At 39.0% G+C, this 11258-nt stretch overlaps 1 protein-coding gene across 2 annotated transcripts in view; it reads right to left on the reverse strand.

The window, feature by feature from the left end:
- Positions 1 to 10406, reverse strand: part of psd2 (pleckstrin and Sec7 domain containing 2) — a 126898-nt gene extending 116492 nt beyond the window's left edge. The window contains exon 1 of one of the 2 annotated variants that reach the window (XM_056471728.1): positions 10208 to 10406. The gene's annotated coding sequence lies outside the window, so the exon portion shown is untranslated. Of the gene's footprint in view, positions 1 to 2579; positions 2760 to 10207 lie in introns of those variants that run through there. The other variant, XM_056471729.1, reaches the window with a different exon arrangement.
- Between the last annotated feature and the right edge of the window lie 852 nt (positions 10407 to 11258).

Consider the following 11258-nt stretch of genomic DNA (forward strand, 5'->3'; position numbering starts at 1 on the left):
ATCACAATGCAATTACTCTAAAGTATGTTACGCACCAGTATTGAGACAGCAGCATTTGCAGTCCATAATGACGATGCAATTACACCGGAGTTTGTTTGGTGCGCACCAGGGTTTGGATGGCAGCGTTCACACCACACAATTTCAATGCAATTGCACCCAAGTTTGTTTGGTGTGGACCGGGATTCAGATGGCAGCATTTGCAATCCACAATAACAAAACAGTTACACCAGAGTTTGTTTGGTGTGCACCAGAGTTCAGATGGAAATGTTCACACTACAAATAACAATGCAATTTCATCAGAGATTGGTTTTTGCACACCAGGGTTGAGATTGCAAATTTTACACTTCCCAATAACAATGCAATTACACCAGTTTGCTTGGTGTGCACCGGAGTTCGGATGGCAGCGTTCACACACTACAATAACAAAGCAGGTACACCATAGTTTGTTTGGTGTGCACCAGGGTTCAGAGGGCAGCATTTGCAATCCACTATAATAGTAAAGAAAGGGGATGGCAGATTTTACACACCATGACAACAAAGCAGTTTTTAAAGCATACTTTGTCTGGTGCACACCAGAGTTTGGGTGGCAGCGTTCACACTCCACAATAATAAAGCAGTTACACCAGAGTTTGTTTGGTGCACACCAGGGTTCAAATGGCAGCATTTAAACTCCCAATTATAAAGCAGTTACACCAAAGTTTGTTTGGTGTGCATCAGGGTTCGGATGGCAGTGTTCATGCTATACAATTACAATGCAATTGCACCTAAGTTTGATTTGTGTGCATCCAGTTTCGGATGACAGAGTTTACATTCCATGATAACAAAGCAATTACACCAGAGTTATTTGGTGTGCACCAGGGTACAAGTGGCAACGTTTACACTCCACAATGACAAAGCAATTACACCAGAGTTTGTTTGGTGTGGACCAGGGTTCAAACGGCAGTGTTCACATTTCCCAAAAATGAAACAGTTACACCAGAGTTTGTTTGGTGCACACCAGAGTCCAAATGGCAGCCTTTGCAATCCACAACAACCAAGCAATTACACCAGAGTTTGTTTGGCAGAATTTACACACCATGATAACAAAGCAATTGCGCTAGAGCTTGTTTGGTGCACACCAGGGATTGGATTGCAGCATTCACAACTATTGATAACAATGCAATTACACCAGAGTTATTTGATGTGCACCAGGGTACATGTGGCAGCGTTTACACTCCACAATGACAAAGCAATTACACCAAAATTTGTTTGGTGTGGACCAGGGTTCAAACGGCAGTGTTCACATTTCCCAAAAATGAAGCAGTTACACCAGAGTTTGTTTGGTGCACACCAGAGTCCAAATGGCAGAATTTACACACCATGATAACAAAGCAATTGCACTAGAGCTTGTTTGGTGCACACCAGGGATTGGATTGCAGCGTTCACAACTATTGATAACAATGCAATTATACCAGATTTTGTTTGGTGCGCACCAGAGTTCAAATAGCAGTATTCACACTCTACAATGCAACTATGCAATTGCACCAGAGTTTGTTTGGTGTGGACCGGGGTTCGAATGGCAGCGTTCACACTTCCTGATAATGAAGCAATAACACCAGAGTTTGTTTGGTGCGCACCAGTGTTCAAATGGCAGTATTCACACCCCACAATAACTATGCAATTGCACCCAAGTTTGTTTGGTGTGCACCAGCCTGCAAGTGGCTTTTTAACGCTCCACAATGACAAAGCAATTTCACAAGTTTCTTTGGTGTGAACCAGAGTTCAAATGGCAGCATTTGCAATCCACAATAACAAAGCAGTTACACCAAAGTTTATTTGGTGCACACCAGGATTTGAATAGTAGTGTTCGCACTTCACGATGGCAAAACAATTGTACCAATAGCATTCTTTAAATCAAACCAAACCTGCTATATGCGAACATACCCTTAAACTCATATTGAGAGCGTTGGCATCATTAAACCCAGTGAACAGGGCAGATGCTTAGTGGCACATCATGACACTCAATGTAATACTCATCTGCCAGATCAAGCCAACTGGACAGACACACAAACACGGGCTGGAACATAAACAGCACGCATGTACAGAAAATCCCTATTTCTGGCAGAGGAACACTCCAACATTCTCCGAGTTAAACGTGAAGCTCGAGTTCTCTCTTCTGCAGCTCTGACTCAGACGGAGACGTTTAAAGCCTTCTAATGCTGAACATCTGATTGAATCAAAGCGCAGTAAAATAAACCAAGTTTCCATTATATTAAAGCTCTAAAGCCCAAACTGGCATTACATTAGGCAACGAATCAAATCTCTTCACCTCTACATTCAGCTCTGTTTGACAGAAAGCACACCAATTCATCTTCATTGTACCAGTTACACAGCATTGCGATTGAATTAGGTCAACAGTGTGTGAATTTGTGTGCGGTTTTCTATATTATTACAACCTTTCTCCTGTGTTATCCTTCTGGAAAGGTCTAACCTCCCATACCCCCCCCCCCCCTCCACCCCCACCCACCAAACGCTTGCAACAAGGGAATTTTAAAACATTTCGATGTGACATTTAGCAAAAGAGGCTCTCAGTAAGTTACCTTTGACCTCAGCTTCTCATTCAAACACACGCGGTTAATGTTTGACATTCTGCATAGGCGCTCAAACCCAAAGTCCATCTCGCCCCTCAGATGATCTTTTCATATGAAGACTCACATGCATGACTCTATCACATACTGGCTGGCTCAGCTGCAGTCAAATACTGTTCACACAAACTATTCCTGAGAGCCTGTGTGATCTGTGCCTGCCAGATACCCATAATTCCTCCCGCAGCTCAGCACACGCCTACTGAACATGACAGATCTCTCACTCATGGTGACGTATGAGTGTGTGCGTGCATGTGTGTCAATATTGAGATTAGTAATGATTCTGTATATCTACAGTTGAAGTCAAAATGACTAGCCCTCGTCTGAATTTCTGAGTTTTTATTATAAGATTTTTTTCTTCTGCGGAAAATATTACTTGTTTTTTTTTTTATAGACTAGAATAAAATAATTTTTTAAATATTTTTTAAAACATTTTAAGGTCAATATTATATCATATTTTAGTCAGACACTTTATTCTAAATCTAAAAATGCAAACAGTATTATTTATTTTCTATTTATGCTAAATAAATGAAAGCTATATGCATCACAACAGTAAAACAATAAAAAAGGCTTTTTTTACATTTCTAAATTTTCATCATTAAAAGTAGTTGATTTAGTTTGAAAAAAGGTTGAACAGTATAAATATATAGAAGTTTGATTCAATGTTAAGTCAATGATAGTCTTTTACAATGAAGATCTATGGGACAGTTGCTAGGGTGTTGAAACTGGTGTGGCTAGGATGTCAAAAAGTCGTCACTGGTTGGCTACGCAATAGACTGAGTCAAATAAGCGCAGCCTAAGGTCTGTATGACAGCCTAATGCAGAGTTATGAGGTCACAAAATTTGGTCTAATGTTAAGTCAATGGGACTTTTCCAAATTTTTAGTGTCTGCTTTCAGAAAAGCAAAAGTCGAACCAGTTGGAAAAGATATAGCAGCGCGAATCAGACCAGTTTAAAGGTCTGACGTGAGTTTGAAGGGTGTGGCTTCAAAGGTTTAGGAGGAGATACATTTTAAAATTTGTCTCAGATCAGTAAGAGTAAGAAGAAGCTTTTCTATAGTATTAACGTGTGTTGGCTTTCTCAAGCCACCATTATAAAATATTTTACTCCAGTACATTTTATTAAACCTTATTGTTTCTTATCATTTTGCTAGAGGAACTGTCACTTGTGTTGATATTAGAGTTTTAAAAAAATCTCTTTTCAGTTAACCTGTTTCTTTAATCGCATTAAACAATCCACCTATAAATTAAATCAATCTATTCAGATTTATCTGTACATGAATATATAACAACCGTCTATGATCTCAATTTGAAAAGGTTTATAAGTAAAATAAACAACAGCTTGTTTGAAAACGGCAAAAGATTTCCTTTAGGAGTTAGCATTATGGATTTGGTTATCATGACTAGCTTTAGTCAATATATATATATAAAATGTGTCTCATTATTAGACAGCAAGTGTGTTTGTGTGCACTTGACTGACTGAGAGACTTCCAGTATTGTCAGCAGAACAGTGGGGTCTTCAGGGCGATCAATTGTGTTTAATTACTTTCCCTGGACCTGTCCGTCACCTTCAGTCCACACACCACACTCAGTCTGACACTCATACACTACAGACCTCTTCACAAACACACACACACACACACCATCCATCCCTGATCAACTCAAAGAGAGTCTAATCTTCAGATCAACACATAATCCTCTATTCAATCACTGCCACCCCCAAAAAATCCTCCAGAGCTCATTCAGAGAGATCTGCCTCAACCTTTTGGCTATGCTGTTATTTTGATGGTGAAATCTGTTCGCTTTACAGTATGTGTGTTCATAATTTGTGACAGCTTTCGCTTAAAGGATAGTTTACCCAAAAATGGGAATGTACTGATTCCCAGAATTGTGTTGTTTCAGCTCACTTTAAATAAGTAGTTTGAACAAACAGTAAATGTCACTTTTTGTGTATGGAAGTCAATAGTTTCCAGCTTTCTTCAACAAATCTTCTTTTGTGTTCAACGGAAGAAGGAAACTCAAACAGGATTGGAACCGGTAAAGGTAATAGTCAGGTAAAACTGAATTTTCAGTTTTGTGTGAACTATCCCTCTAATCTGACATCATTTATTGATTGAATAAAAAATAAAGATGCATTTCCTCAGGGATGGGGGTTACACACAGCAGGGTCTGCATCAAGATGAACAAAGAGGAACACAGGCTGCATTGACCACCTCAAAAAGAGAAAACCTGCAGTTATAACAGGAGACTGTCATCTTGACCAGTTCTGACCATTTAAAAAGAGGCCTTAACCTTCTTATTAGGGATGTAATAATACACTCATGTCAGAAATCGATCACACTTTTTAATGTCTGTGTTTACAGTTTACAGTATGTGCGCTGCAAATCTGTCCTTATATAAGCCATTGAGTCTCATCAGAAAATGTTGATTTGGAATAGACTGTACAAACAATCACTGTACAGATTTTTTTCTTTTAAATGGACTTTAAATTTAATGGAACGGACTTTAAATGGAGCGACATAATACTCTAAGGTTAAAAAAAGTAATTTGTGGTTTGAAGATGACTACATATACACTCACCAGCCACTTTATTAGGTACACCTGTCCAACAACTCATTAACGCAAATTTCTAATCAGCCAATCACATGGCAGCAACTGCAATGCAATGCATTTAGACATGTAGACATGTGCTGCGTCCCAATTCACATACTTTTTTTGTGAAGGAAAAGTACACACTTTTGAGTGTGTCACAGAAGAGTATGCAAGCTTTTGGGACATACTACTTTCTCGTTAACAGATCGTTGTGTTGCTTAGTTACGAGCCCTGTCAATCATCCACACAACATCCACATTTCTTTTATATTTAATTTCCTACCTTATCGGAGAAGCATCAGCAGCAGGTTAATCTCCCATTTACGAGTCTTTCATGCAGAGAAATCTCCTCAGGTGTTTGGATAATTCTGTATTCAGACGTTAATGTCCAAACACGTCTTTATATAAGTTCAGTATTGTTGTTGCAGATGAAATATAACACAGAAAACACGATTAAAACATGTTCCAGTGGGCTAGATATTAATTGACATTCATACAAACATCTTTACCGAAGCCTCTCTACTTGACAGTTGGTCTCGCGCATCCATCATGTTTGTAGTTTGTTTACACTTTTCACCTGCGTTTGGAGTTCTAAATCGAATTCACATCCTACGCGCAATGTATTGTGGGCAATATCAGCGGTTAGAGTATGGACGTTTCTACACTTCGAGTTTTTACCGGAAATAGTAAACCATACGGGAACCTTTGGCATACTCTTTTCAACATACTACGATTTGAGACATACTAATTTCTACTTCAACAAATACTGTTTAGGGAAGATAGTATGCGAATTGGGACGCAGCATGGTCAAGACAATCTGCTGCAGTTTAAACTGAGCATCAAATGGGGAAGAAAGGTGATTTAAGTGACTTTGAACGTGGCATGGCTGTTGGTGCCAGAGAGGCTGGTCTGATTATTTAAGAAACTGCTGATCTACTGGGATTTTAACACACAACCATCGTGAGCAGCAGTTCTGTGGGCCCAAATGCTTTGTTGATGCCAGAGGTCAGAGGAGAATGACCATACTGGGTCGAGCTGATATAAAGGCAACAGTAACTCAAATAACCACTCGATACAACCGAGGTATGCAGAAGAGCATGTCTGAATGCACACACATCCTAACCTTGAGGCGGATGGGCTACAGCAACAGAAACCACACCGGGTGCCACTCCTGTCAGCTAGAACAGGAAACTGAGGCTACAATTCGCACAGGCTCACCAAAAATTGGACAATAGAGATTGGAAAAAAGCTGCCTGGTCAGATGAGTCTCAATTTCTGCTGCGACATTCGGATGATAGGGTAACAATTGGCTCAACAACATGAAAGCAAAGATCCATCCTGCCTTGTATCAAAATTTAGGCTGGTGGTGTGTAATGGTGTGGGGGATATTTTCTTGGCACTCTTTGGGCCCATTAGAACCAATTTAGTATTGTGTCAACGCCACAGCCTACTTGAGTATTGTTGCTGACCATGTCCATCCCTTTATGACCAGCGTACCTATCTTTTGATGGGTACTTTCAACACGGTAACGCACCTGTCATAAAGCACAAATCATCTCAGACTGGTTTCTTGAACATGACAATGTGTTCACTGTACTCAAATGGCCTCCACAGTCACCAGAACTCAATCCAAAAGCCCACCTTTGGTGAGGTGGTGGAACGGGAGATTTGAATCATGTATGTGCAGCAACTGCATGATGCTATCATGTCATGGTCCAAAATCTCTGAGGAATATTTACAGTTCCTTTTTGCATCTATGTCATAAAGGATTAGGGCAGTTCTAAAGGCAAAAGAGAGTCCAACCTGATACTAGTAAGGTCGGTGTACCTAATTAAGTGGCCAGTGAGTGTGGCCCTTTGTGTTTATGAAACAACATGAAGGTGAGTTTATAATGATGAGTCTTGGCTTTAACAGTATTTTAACAGTGTATTATACCGTTTACACCACTACTACATTTAATTAAATTACTATATAACAGTATTTCAATATAATGTTTTGTTACAGGTGACGCGGTGGTGCAAGTGGTTAGCACGTTCGCCTCACAGCAAGAAGGTCACTGGTACGAGCCTCGGCTGGGTCAGTTGGCATATCTGTGAGGAGTTTGCATGGGTTGCAGCTGGAAGGGCATCCGCTGCCTAAAACATATGCTGGATAAGTTGGCGGTTCATTCCGCTGTGGCGACCCCAGATTAATAAAGGGACTAAGCCGAAAATAAAATGAATTAATGTTTTGTTACACGGCAGCTTTGTATATCTATCCATCTACATTTAAGTCAGATTCCTCTAGTGATATATATTTCCTTGCTCTGTTCAACGTCATTTGGCAAATATTTAAAAAAGAAAAAAATTCAAAGAGAGTTTAATAATTCTGATTTCAACTCCATATATATATATATATATATATATATATAATATATATATATATATATATATATATATATATATATATATATATATATATATATATATATATATATATATATATGGAGTTGAAATCAGAATTATTAAACTCTCTTTGAATTTTTTTCTTTTTTAAATATTTCCCAAAAGATATTGAACAGAGCAAGGAAATTTTCACAGTATGTCTGATAATATTTTTTCTTCTGGAGAAAGCCTTCTTTGTTTTATTTCGGCTTGAATAAAAGCAGGTTTTAATTTTTTAAAAACCATTTTAAGGTCAAAATTATTAGCCCCTTTAAGCCATTTCTTTTTTCGACTGTCTACAGATCAAACCATTGTTATACAATAACTTGCCTAATTACCCTTACCCGCCTAGTTAACCTAATTAACCTAGTTAAGCCTTTAAATGGCACTTTAAGCTGTATAGAAGTGTCTTGAAAAATATCTAGTTAAATATTATTTACGGTCATCATGGCAAAGATAAATAAATCAGTTATTAGAAATGAGTTATTAAAACTATCATGTTCATAAATGTGTTGAAAAAAATCTTCTCTCCGTTAAACAAAAATTGTGGAAAAAAATAAATAGGGGGGCTAATAATTCAGGGGATTTAATAATTCTGACTTCAACTGTATGTATATATATATATATATATATATTTATTTATTTATCTATCTCAAGTGCTGTTGGACAAAGCAATACATTTTTAAACATAATAGCCTTTACTATGATAACAGAACAAACTATTTGACTAGTTATTTTGCTAGATACTAGTACTTAGTTTAAAGTACTAGTCAACTAGGCAAGTCAATGAAAAAAAATCTTAAGGAGGCTAATTATATTGACCCTAAAATGTTTTTTAAAATTGAAAAACTACTTTTATTCAGTTAAACAAAAAGAAATAAGGCATATTGAAATACAGGAAAATTACCTAGCTATGTCAAACAACAAACAAAATTGTTTATATCAATAGTTTATCAGGGATTTTTATGCTTTTATGTTATAATTTCTTTACAATTATGAGGTATAAATTTATCCAGACAACGCAGGCCAGACTACCCGATATACCTGTCTGGTGCTATTAACACAAAAGAGAGTCGCTGTATCACAAACACACTTCATCTCCATCTCCATCTCTATGCAGTCTGGCTACTGGACGTCTGCGTGACCCACTAACCCTCTTCAGACGCGGACGCGCACACACACATAAACAAAGACTGACCATTACAAATGATCAGCACGCGGATTTAACTCTCTCAGGAGCTGCAGTGCGCTAAATATATCGATGTTGTCTACCTTACCCACATACAGCCGGCTGCGTAATATACTGTTTTTCCATGCGTAACGGGTTACATCTCAAATACAGGCTTCAAGATGACGGAGCAAGTGCAGACTGAATGACACGTCTGGGGTCCTGTGAAGGAGACCGCCGCCACCAACTAAACGAGTATGAACAACTGAGCCGTGCGTAAATCTGATTTAAATCACCTCGTTCTGTCACTTCCACTGCTGTCAAGGTCAGGCGTCCTATTGTATCATGTCAGAGGATCACTTACAATGTCTTCACTCAAATCTTCCCAGGGATGGAAATCTCATTAAACGCATTCGCTCAGCAGCATCAGGCTGACGCGCGCGCGCACACACCTTTATAACAGGTAGACGGAGAACAAGTCATCATTCAGGGCGTCTTGTGTCTCGTCTGGCACTGGGATGTCTGTTTGTCTGACGCCTGTATTTGCTAATTAGGATAACAATAGATCACGGAGCATTGCAATTGCATTGTATCGTCCGCATGCATCATTTTAACGTGTGAGATTTGCCGCGTATGTTTTTATGTAGCCAATATGCATCTTCATTTGCATTTATACAGTAGCCTATGCTATTAAAGCAGAAACACTTAATCAAACACATCAGTTTAAAGCACCACGGCTTAATTATTCCATTAAACAATTAAACACAGGCTCTGTCTAAAACATACAGTGGTGTCCTTGTGTTTTTAAGACATCGTGGAGTAAAAACACACACACACACGCACGCACGCACACACACACACACGCACACACACACACGCACACACACACGCACACACACACGCACACACACACGCACACACACACACACGCACACACACACGCATACACACACACACACACACATATATACACACAGAGAGCCTGAATCGCTGCCATGTTATCCCCAGCCTCCCATTGCAGTAACCATGACAACAGGATGGCTGGGAGACACTGCGCTCTCTCAAAAGGCTTCGGCTGGTGCTTTCTTCCTTCCAAAATAGAGCCCAGAAGCTTTTCAAGAGCACCTCGTCCTCCATATAAAGCAGAAGGAGTCTCTCTCTTACGCACACTAGCATTTAAAACACCCAGACCACATATACAACCAGAGAACACGTTGCTTTTTTAATGCACACTGTGGAGAGAATAACTGCCGGCACAGCAGATGCATGTAACTTAACATGGAAGCTTTAGATGTGCATCAAAGAGCGGAGGCATCAACATGAGCATGCAGTGCGAAAGCGCCTGTGATGCATGCGACAGACTAATTATAAGCGTTCTGGATGAGAATAGGAGATATACTCACCGGCAAATCCGTCTGCAATTAATGCGATTTTGGGGCAGAGCGCGCGCGCGTCTTGTCTGACTCTATCATCCGAGTGGATCGATTAGCTGTTTTTAAGGAGGAAGCTGTGCGCAGGGCTTATCAGAAGCGAGTGTGACACATGCCGTCTCTTCTCGCCGCCGCGTGGACAGCGCTTCGCGACCGACAGACCGAGCGGCTGCGCGAGAGCTCGACTGTGTGTGTATGTGTGTGTGAGCGCGAGCTGCGGCTGAGTCTCGTGCCCCCGCGACGCGCTGGACGAGCAGCAGCAGTTCAGACTGTTGCTCTCACTGTCTCTCCACATCAATAATACATTATAAAGCACAATTCACGCGCACTGGGGGGTTTAAGAGAATACTCAGCCTCATTCATCTTATATAAGCCATCATGCCAATTCAAAATCGATATGACAGGGAGAGGGGGAAATCAGACATTTGCATATAATGTTGGCTCTCAGTTTACTAAAATTTAGAGCATTTAGATAGAATGTATAAAATAATTATATATTATATAAAATATATAAATTAATTGTAAATATCTAAATCTGGAACTTCATTATAAACAATCATTTTTATTTTCATCTCATTTTTGAGAAAAAACAAAATATGTCTATATAAAATAGCTGGCATTACTTTGCATCTAAGCATTTGTTTGTTGTCCTGACAAATGTCTCAAATTGATTAACAATAAAATAGTTTAAAATACTGACTGTTTGGTCAAATAAAAATGTTTATATTTTACGGTAAAACATCCATAATTTTACGGTTTATATCTGGCAGCTGCGGTGCCAAAAAAATAACAGCTGTTAAATTACCTAAATTTACGATAAAATAACGGATATTAAATTACAGAAATTTGCTTAAATTTAAATTTCTGGTAAATTTCTGTAATTCAACCTGTTATTTTACAGTAAATTTCTGTAAGTTAACGGCTGTTGTTTTATGGATATTTTTACGGTAAATTACAGATTTTTTTTACAGTGCAGGCAATATTTCATGCATATCAACTAAATTTAAAGTGCAGAAGCTAAGCC

Source organism: Danio aesculapii, chromosome 14 (genome assembly GCF_903798145.1).
Source record: "Danio aesculapii chromosome 14, fDanAes4.1, whole genome shotgun sequence".
Classification (NCBI taxonomy): domain Eukaryota; kingdom Metazoa; phylum Chordata; class Actinopteri; order Cypriniformes; family Danionidae; genus Danio; species Danio aesculapii.